Source organism: Podarcis tiliguerta, assembly GCF_965153285.1.
Source record: "Podarcis tiliguerta genome assembly, chromosome: 14".
In the NCBI taxonomy this organism is placed as follows: Eukaryota; Metazoa; Chordata; class Lepidosauria; order Squamata; family Lacertidae; genus Podarcis; species Podarcis tiliguerta.
The window spans coordinates 11,475,008-11,485,128 of NC_139547.1; the positions used below are offsets into that span (position 1 = coordinate 11,475,008).

The 10,121-nt window shown below is 49.6% G+C and overlaps 1 protein-coding gene across 2 annotated transcripts in view; it reads left to right on the forward strand.

The window, feature by feature from the left end:
- Nucleotides 1-455: 455 nt before the first annotated feature.
- Nucleotides 456-10,121, forward strand: part of LOC310663814 (tropomodulin-2) — a 58,623-nt gene continuing 48,957 nt past the window's right edge. For both annotated transcript variants that reach the window (XR_014504600.1, XM_083412248.1), the window contains exon 1: nt 456-656. The gene's annotated coding sequence lies outside the window, so the exon portion shown is untranslated. The remainder of the gene's footprint in view (nt 657-10,121) is intronic.

A 10,121-nucleotide genomic window follows, 5' to 3' on the forward strand; every position in this document is an offset into this window, starting at 1 on the left:
TGTGGAATGACGTGTGGATCCAGAATTGACCTCCACAGTCACTTATGGACTCACTGTTAAAACCGTGTCCATGGAAGACAATCTTACTCGGCTACGAGTGATCGCCAAAGAAGCTGTGAGGATGAAATGGAGAGGGGGAAGGAAGCCTGTGTTGTGCGCATAGCTGTCAACTTTTCCCTTTTCTTGCGAGGAATCCTATTCGGATTAAGGGAATTTCCCTTTCAAAAAGGGAAAAGTTGACAGCTATGGCTGTGCGCCCCACCTTCAGCTCCTTGGAGGAAAAGATGGGGTGCAAATGCAATAGGTTAATATACTCCTGCATTGCAATTCCCCCCCCCCCCCAAATGCATTAGGTGCGGTTCTGGACCGGGCAGACCCCGGCCAGGCAAGGGATGCGTCGGAGTCCCAAGAACTACGAGTCCCAGAGTGCTCAGCAGCGGCGCTGAGGCTGCGCAACCGCCTTGCCTGGCTTGGCTGCAGAGAAGGAGGGAGCGCCTTGCCTGTTGACAGCCCTCTGGGGTGGGCTTTTCTCTTTTTTGGTGGGTGGGTGGGAGCGCGCGGGCGAGAGAGGAGCGCACCATGCAGAGAAAGGCCGGCAGGCGGACGGGATAAATCGTGCGTCCGCCCAGGAGCAGCGGGCAACGGTGCAGCAGCTGGTAAGCCTGCGGTCGTCACCCCCCCCCCATCCCGACCCCCGGATCTCTCCCATCTCGGGATGCGTGCATGCATGCACGCTCGCCCGCTGCCACCCCACCCGCCCTGCCCTGAAAGGATGGAGCCGAGCATCCTTCACCAGCCAAACTCCCTTCTGCAAGCAGAGCCCGGAGATGATGGCATGGGGTGCAGAGCAGCCATCTCCTGGGAGCCGAGGTCCCTTGGCCCCCCCCCCCCATAAAATATTTGAGGGGGCCAGGGATCTCCAAAGTTGATGGGCATTGCCATCCAAATGGTATGTGCGCCCCGCATCTTGTGATCGATTACGCGGCGCTTCCTTCCCGCCACCAATATTTTATTCAGGTTGGCACCCCTAATGGGGTGCAATGGTGCATTCTCACCCCACCTCTCCTGGATCTGCCTGGGGGTGAAGCCACTCCTATATTTGAGCCGCGGGGGGGACAGAATGGTCCCCGCATTACATCTCCTAAAGATGTACTGTGCAATGATGCTCCGTTGAGGCTCAGCCGCCTCTGTTGCCAGGCGGTGCGGGCCGTGTGTGTGGGTTGGGTTGGGAGGGGACGGCGCTATGGGGAGGGGCGATGTATTGGATGTGGGGCTTTCTCGGGTCTTTTCCCAGGGGGAACCCGCCCGGGAAGCAGAGGTGGGGCACGGAGGAGCGGTTTCCAATAATACAGCAGATCTTTGTCAAAGGGAGCCACTCGCCTGGGAAATGGGTAAAGGGGCAGAGGCGAGCGGGTTCAAGGCGAGCAGGACCAGGGATGCCAATCTGAATAAAATATATGGGGGGGGGAGTCCCCCAGGTAAGCCTCGCCCCTGCATAATCGATCGCAAGATGCAGCATGCACACACCATTTGTTGGCAATGCCCATTAACTTGGGGGGGAGGCAGGCCCCCTCAATTATTTTATTGGGGGGGGTGAGAAGGCCCCTATGAGCAGGAATCCGGATTAGAGCTTTGCCAAAGGGGACTCGGTCAGAAAAGTGCAGAGGGAATGGGTACACATACAAATAATAGTAAAAAAATGAATAATAATTGCAATAATTCTCCTCATCCCAAAGAGGTTTCACTTTGATCTTGCAGCACTCGGTTCCTTGGTGTTTGGGTGTGTTTTAGGATAATAATGGATTGCTGTTGCTATCGTGTGTGTGTGTGTGTGTTTTAAAATGCTTCTATCATGAGAAGTGGGTGTTGTCAGGTGGTCTGTGGGAGAGCAAGGGGCTGCTCGAACTCTGAACTTCCAGCCCTGACCAGGATGGGGCTGGACTAGATGACACCTGGAGAGCCCTCTCTCTGACTCTTACGATTCTGTGGCATGTGGTGGTTCTTTAATAGGTGTGTGTGCACTTAAGAGATTTATAAAGCCCTTTGCTAGTGGTCCTCGATAAACGGCTCACATAGAAATGCTAAAACAGTAGGCACCTGTTTAAAAATAGTATAAAAATAGCAAACACAAGCTACAAAGGACAGGGTGGGGGCTTTTAAAAAAATCTCTCTTTCTCCTCTGCTCAGGGCAAGATGGTTCTTGAGTAGGCTCTCCGGTGGCGTGGGAGAGGCAGAACTAGATGATGGAAAGAGGCTGTTCTGCCTCTTCTTTCCCCTCCCCCTTTAAGCATTTTAAGGTGTCCTAGGGATGCTGGTGGCGCTGTGGGTTAAACCACAGAGCCTAGGACTTGCTGATCAGAAGGTCGGCGGTTCGAATCCCCGCAACGGGGTGAGCTCCCATTGCTCTGTCCCAGCTCCTGCCAACCTAGCAGTTCGAAAGCACGTCAAAGTGCAAGTAGATAAATAGGTACCGCTCCGGCGGGAAGGTAAACGGCGTTTCCGTGTGCTGCTCTGGTTCGCCAGAAGCGGCTTAGTCATGCTGGCCACATGACCCAGAAGCTGTATGCTGGCTCCCTTGGCCAATAAAGCGAGATGAGTGCCAGAGTCAGTCATGACTGGACCTAATGGTCAGGGGTCCCTTTACCTTTACCTAGGATTCTTTAGGTGGGTTTCTATAAAGCTGCCTTATACTGAGTCAGACCACTGGTCCATCTAGTTCAGTATTGTCTTCACTGACTGGCAGCTGCTCTCCAGGGTTTCAGGCTGTGAAAAATTCCCAGCCCTTATTTGGAGAGGATGGAACCTGGGACCTCATTCCTGCAAAGCAAACTAGATGAATTTATTGACCCTTGGGGTCCATTCCGACTCCACAATTCTGTGATTCAAACTGAGCTGCAGCCCCCTCCCCAGCTGCTGCAAGAGATGAACAGCACAACCCTGTGTGTGTTTCCTCAGAAGTAAAGTCCCATTGTGCTGAATGGCGCTTACACACCCTAGTCAGTGTGTTTGGAATTTCAACCTAGCATAGTTAACCTTTCAGAATTGCCTTAATTCTCCCCAGCGCCACAGATGTAATAGATAAGAAGAAAGGGAGGTGGTTGTGCTACTTAGTTCTGAATGGGTGGGGCACTGAAAAGAAGAGCAATTTAAAATATTACTTTAAGTGTCCTGTATATTTTTTATATATAGATTTGACAGGGATTTTTTCAATAAGATAAATGCATAACATAAAACAGTACCTGGAGACAAGGTGGGGCATTAAGTAAAAAATATGAACGAATAAATAAAATAGGTTATTGTATGCTAGCAGATAAAATGCACAGATTCCTTCTGTGAATATTTCACAGTGCTCCTAACACTGTGGGTGGATTTGCATTTTCTTGTGCCAACACGTGATAGAAAGACCCAATTTTCCAACAAAAATGACTGCAGGGTTGCTGACCCTTTCCCCTTAATATGCATTTTTTAAAATGCAACAATAACAACAAAAAAACAACCAGATAACATCCTTAAGATAAAGGTAAAGGTAAAGGTACCCCTGCCCGTACGGGCCAGTCTTGACAGACTCTAGGGTTGTGCGCCCATCTCACTTAAGAGGCCAGGGGCCAGCGCTGTCCGGAGACACTTCCGGGTCACGTGGCCAGCGTGACATCGCTGCTCTGGCGAGCCAGAGCCGCACATGGAACGCCATTTACCTTCCCGCTAGTAAGCGGTCCCTATTTATCTACTTGCACCCGGGAGTGCTTTCGAACTGCTAGGTTGGCAGGCGCTGGGACCGAGCAACGGGAGCGCACCCCGCCGCAGGGATTCGAACCGCCGACCTTTCGATCGGCAAGCCCTAGGCACTGAGGCTTTTACCCACAGCCCCACCCGCGTCCCCTAACATCCTTAAGATAGTTCATTTTTAAAAAGAGAGATTAAAATGGACCCAGCTGCCCGAGTCAAACAGCTTTTCTCCCGCATTATCTCTGACTGAGCATCCCCTGCAGGGGACCTCCCCATAATCCAGCTGTGGTTGTGTAATCAGCAGAGGCTAAGAACAAGGAAAGTCATCTTGCCAAATGTTCGTGCCAAAAGAAGCACAATAAGGGGGAAAATTACAACAAACCATTTCACATCTTTGCTTCAGGACAAAGCAAGAAGCTTTTAGGATCGTCGGCCACTGCACCCAAGAGCTAAATCTCCTTTCTCTCTCTTTCCCCACAAATCCAAAACATGGCAACCAGCTGGATCCTTAGAATGGAACTGTCAAGCAGGGGTGGTGAGCCTCAGACCTGGGGGTTGTGGCCCCCCAGGCATCTCTGCCTGGCCCTCGGGACTCTGCTGACCCCATGCTGCCCCTCCCCCACAGGTCACACCCAGCACAGATCCTGTTCCCCGCCTTCCTCTAGTGATTTTTACTTGGCCGAAATGTGTCCTTGAACTGTGACAATTCCTCTTGTTTGCCTGGGCATAGGATGGAAAATGGTTGTGTGTTTGCCAACCCCAGCCTTTCCCAACACTTGCCAGTGGCTTGCGGCCCCCCGGATAGGGGCTTCCCCACCGCTGCTGCTGAGCCTTACCTAACAAAACCCCCTTTTTCTTGAGAAGTGATGTGCAGATGAGATGACCTGAGTGCTAAGTAGTGCTGAATTATCTTCGTTCTATATGCTTTGAAGCTGTAGTCCAGGGGTCAGCAAACTTACCGCGCCTCGGGCCGGTGTCTCCAGCGCCGATCGCGCGACGGGCCAGAGGGCGGGGAGGCAGGTGCCCATATGTGTGCACACACGCTATTTCCGACGCTCTTCCGGGTCAGAGGAGCACTGGAAATAGCTTGTGCGCATGTGCACGGGCCTCCTCCGACCCTGATGTGCACCGCATAATGCTTAAAGCAAAGGTAAAGGTACCCCTGCCCGTACAGGCCAGTCGTGTCCGACTCTAGGGTTGCGCGCTCATCTCCCTTAAGAGGCCGGGAGCCAGCGCTGTCCAAAGACACTTCCAGGTCACGTGGCCAGCGTGACGAAGCTGCTCTGGCTAGCCAGCACCAGCGCAGCACACAGAAACGCCGTTTACCTTCCCACTATAAAGCGGTACCTATTTATCTACTTGCACTTAAGTGTGCTTTTGAACTGCTAGGTGGGCAGGAGCTGGGACCGAAAGACGGGAGCTCACCCCGCCGCGGGGATTCGAACCGCCGACCATGCAATCGGCAAGTCCTAGGCACTGAGGTTTTACCCACAGCGCCACCCGCGTCCCAACCGGATAATGCTTGCGCATGCGCAAATAACACTTGTGCATGCGCAAAATAACGCTTGCGCATGAGCACAAGCTATTTCCGGTGCTCCTCCAATAAGAGTGGGTGGCAGGGGGTCACTGTGGGCCAGATAAACGAGTCCCTTGGGCCTTATCCGGCCCGCGGACCCTAGTTTGGGGACCCTTGCTATAGTCGCATTTCAGGTCCCAGCTAGCAGAGACTGGGAAATCAGCCCTGTGGGAGTAAGCTGGGGTAGCTCAATCCACAGAGCATGAGGCTCTTAATCTCCGGATTGTGGGTCCGAGAGCCCCGTGTTGGGCAAAAGATTCCTGCATTGCAGGGGGTTGGAATAGATAATTCTTGCGGTCTCTTCCAACTCTATGATTCTACAAGACGCCCTGAAGAGATGCTGCCCTTCAGAATATACATGACTTTTGATCAATGAGGAACTTGACTCAATATGTGGGCTCCTGCAGATAATCCCGTTTACTGAGTGTTTGTCCTGATTTGTTGGCCCAAAGCTTACAGAATCATAGAACTGCAGAGTTGGAAGGGACCCTTAGGATCATCTAGTCCACCCTCCGGCAATGCAGGAATATGCAGCTGTCCCATATGGGGATTGAACCTGCAACCTTGGCGTTATGAGCACCACGCTCTAACCAACTGAGCTATCCGCCCCCTCTGTGGAGCTTAGACTATGTCTGGTCTTTGTTGAGCATTTGTTCTGATTTGCTGGTGGGGAGGTTATACAATAATGAGCACTCAAGCAGACTTGCCTCTGGGGTGTTTATGTGCCTTGCTGTTCATCATGTGTTCATCCTGAGCTCTCCACTGTATTTTCCTAAGAGCGAAAACACTGGGTGTGTTGCAACATAGCACTTTCATCTTCTTCAGTTGCGCAAACCTAAATTTCCGGTATGCGCTTGGATCTCTCACATGAAATGCTGGCGGGCTGGAGGTGACCTAAGTTAGTTCCACATGTTGGCAGGTGATGTTTGGAGAGCTTTTTAGCACCGCTTTTGGCACAGAGCAGGACATCATGTGCCAGACTTTTCATTATGTATTAAGATCTGGAACTGGCTGGAAGGCAGATTTATATTTCCAGCTCATGAGTGATGTGTCTTTGAGAGCACCTTTAATACATGACCTCTTTTGGACGTGCATCATCCATTATCCAACCTGCATCTTTCTTCTTTTTCTTCTTTGGCGATCACGCATAGCCGAGTAAGATTGTCTTCCATAAACACAGTTTTAGCAGTGAGTCCGTAAGTGACTGTGGAGGTCAATTCTGGATCCACACGTCCTTCCACGGTGGAGACATTGGTTTCCGGGCAGGAGTTGATCATAGTGAGAGTTTGCCAAGAGTTTGCCACTTAGCACGTTTCTCCCTTTCATCCTGAGTTCAAGCATCTTCAAAGCCCATGACACCTTTGGTAAAAATTGTTCTCTAATTGGAGCACTCGCAGGCCAGTGTTTCCCAGTTGTTGGTGTTTATACTACATTTTTTAAAGATTTGCCTTGAGAGAGTCTTTGAACCTCTTTTGTTGACCACCAGCATTACGCTTTCCATTTTTAAGTTCAGAATAGAGTAGTTGCTGTGGAAGACTATAATCAGGCATCCGCACAACATGACCAGTCCCACAAAATTGCTGTTGAAGAATCATTGCTTCAACACTGGTGATCTTTGCTTCTTCCAGTACACTGGCATTAGTTCACCTGTCTTCCCAAGTGATGTGTAAAATTTTTTGGAGACACCGTTGATGGAATCTTTTGAGGAGTTGGAGATGTATGTATGGTGCCTGTGTCAATGGTCATTGTCCTAGTTAGAGGCTGTGATGGGGTTTTTTTCTTTCCAGTAGCACCTTATAGACCAACTAAGTTTGTTATTGGTGTGAGCTCTCATACCAATTTATTTTATTTTGCTTTGACTATGGCAGAGCAACACGGCTACCTACCTGTAACTGGTCCCACAAAGTTGATGTTGAAGAATCATCACTTTAACACTGGTGATCTTTGCTTCCTCCAGTACACTGGCATTAGTTCACCCGTCTTCCCAGGTGATATGTAAAATTTTTCGGAGACACCATTGATGGAATCTCTTGAGGAGTGGGGGATGACATTTATAAGTGGTCCACATTTCACAACCAGCTTTCTCCAGACTGAAGTGCAGAGTGTTTGAAGACCAGGACATTTGCAGGGAAACCAAAATGCTTGTTTACAAAGCATTACTGTATCCCACATGCTATCCTTAGAGTGTACAGGCAATGGCCGATTAATACGCACCCAAAAGATGCATGACCACGCACTCACACACAGATCCGAACCTGAAAGGGACTGAAAATGTGACATAATAATAATAATAATAATAATAATAATAATAAGAAGAAGAAGAAGAAGTGCAGAACTGGGATGGGGTTGTGTGGAATGGGGTGGGTCATGCTTTTATGCGCTCCACTGATGTGGGGGGGGGGGGGGCGGAAATCGAACCCCTGCACAAAATTGTAATCAACTGTATTTGTGCATAGTAGCCACGAAGGGATGTGGGTGGCGCTGTGGATAAAACCACAGAGCCTAGAACTTGCCAATCAGAAGGTTGGCGGTTCGAATCCCCGCAACGGGGTGAGCTCCCATTGCTCGGTCCCTGCTCCTGCCAACCTAGCAGTTCGGAAGCATGTCAAAGTGCAAGTAGATAAATAGGTACCGCTCCGGTGGGAAGGTAAACGGCGCTTCCACGCGCTGCTCTGGTTCGCCAGAAGTGGCTTAGTCATGCTGGCCACATGACCCGGAAGCTGTACACCGGCTCCCTCGGCCAGTAAAGCGAGATGAGCACCACAACCCCAGAGTTAGCCATGACTGGACCTAATAGTCAGGGGTCCCTTTACCTTTAGCCATGATGGATGCAGGTGGGCATGGTGAATCATTTGAGCCTGAGTGCCTGATCTGGAACTATATGGTGTAGTGATTAGTGTGTCAGACATGTACAGTGGTACCTCGGGATGTGAACGGGATCTGTTCCGGAGCCCTAATCGCATCCTGAATAGAACATAAGATGCGACTGCACGTCTGCGCGTGCATGGGTTGTGTTTCGCCGCTTCCAAGCATGTGCGTGACATCATTTTGACCTTCTGTGCATCTGCATGTGTGAGCAGCGAAACCCGGAAGTAATGCGCTCCGTTACTTCCGGGTCGCCGCGGAGCACAACCTGAAAATACTTATTCTGAAGCATATTTATTCCGAGGTATGACTGTACCTGGGAGACCAGGGCCCCAATCCCCACTCGACCCACTGGGTAACCTTGGGCCAGTCACTGACTCTCAGCCCTACCTACCTCACAGGCTTGTTGTGGGGGTTAAACGAGGAAGGGGAGAACCAGGTATGCCCCCTTGAGCTCCTTGGAGAAAAAGCTGGGATATAAATGGAATAAAGGAATAAATAAAATACAGCGTTGCCTGATCACTGAGATTACGGGGGAAATCTCTGTTGGCGGTCCCCCGTGGCTCAGTGTAGCTATTAGGTAAGCCGTGCATTCAGTGTTGTGGCCCAAGGATGGATTTACACATGGGGGTGGGGGGATCGCTATAAATAAGTCAGAAATTAAATTGTTATAGAATAATAATAATAATAATAATAATAATAATAATAATAATTTATTTATACCCCACCCTCCCCAGCCAAGACTGGGCTCAGGGCAGCTAACAACCAATAATAAAAACAAGTTTAGTAAAATACAACTTAAAAAACAAGATTAAAATACGGCATTAAAACATTAAGATGCAGCCTCATCACAGGAGGAGAAAGGAAAAAAGAAAGAGGGGGAGGGAATCAAATTGATTCTAAGCCAAAGGCCAGGCGGAACAACTCTGTCTTACAGGTCCTGCGGAAAGAAATCAGATCCTGCAGGGCCCTGGTCTCATGAGGCAGAGCGTTCCACCAGGCCGGAGCCAGTGTTGAAAAGGCCCTGGCACTGGTTGAGGCTAATCTAACTTCCTTAGGGCCTGGGACCTCTAGGTGTTGCTATTTATGGACCTTAAGGTCCTCCGTGAAGGGCTTTAAAGATCAAAATCAGCACCTTAAATCTGACCCTGTACTCCACTGGGAGCCAGTGCAGCTGGAAAAGCACTGGGTGAATATGCTCCCATGGCAGAAATCCTGTGATGAGCCTTGCTGCAGCATTCTGCACCCGCTGGAGTTTCTGGGACAGCTTCAAGGGCAGCCCCGCGCAGAGCGAATTACAGTAGTCAAGCCTGGAGGTGACCGTCGCATGGATCACTGTGGCCAGGTTGGGGCAGGAAAGATAAGGGACCAACTGCTTGATGCGGTGAAGGTGGAAAAATGTCACCAAAAAGGGGGGAGGGGGTTAACGCTATGTAAAAAGCGCATTGAAATTTCTTTTGCTCTCCAGCGCCATCTGGTGTTACATGTTTATAACGCATTCAAGGCATTGTGTTTTGTGGGGTTTTTTTTGCTAATATAGCTGAGCCCCTAGTTTGTGGAAATCCCTCCCAGCCGAGATCTGACAGGCACCCTCCTTGCTTAACTTCTGGTGCATGACAAAGACTTTCTTATTCCAGCAGGCACTTCCGTGTAGTGTCGGATCTGATGATGTCTTATTGGTTCATTCTCTGCATTTTTATGTACAGTGCTGAGAAATGCTAATAACTGAAAGGATTATAAATACCTTAAATCAATAAATGAAATAAAAATGAGTGTTGTGATAAAGTATTCACTGTGGGACAGGATACCTGCCAGTCTTGACGGCACCATCAAGCATTATTGAATAACTAATAAAGTGGGTTTTCTGCTTTTATGAAAACATCCATCACTGGATTTTCTAGATGTTGTTCAGAGGATAAAAGCTATTTTTAGGCATTTTAATCCTCAAGTTGCA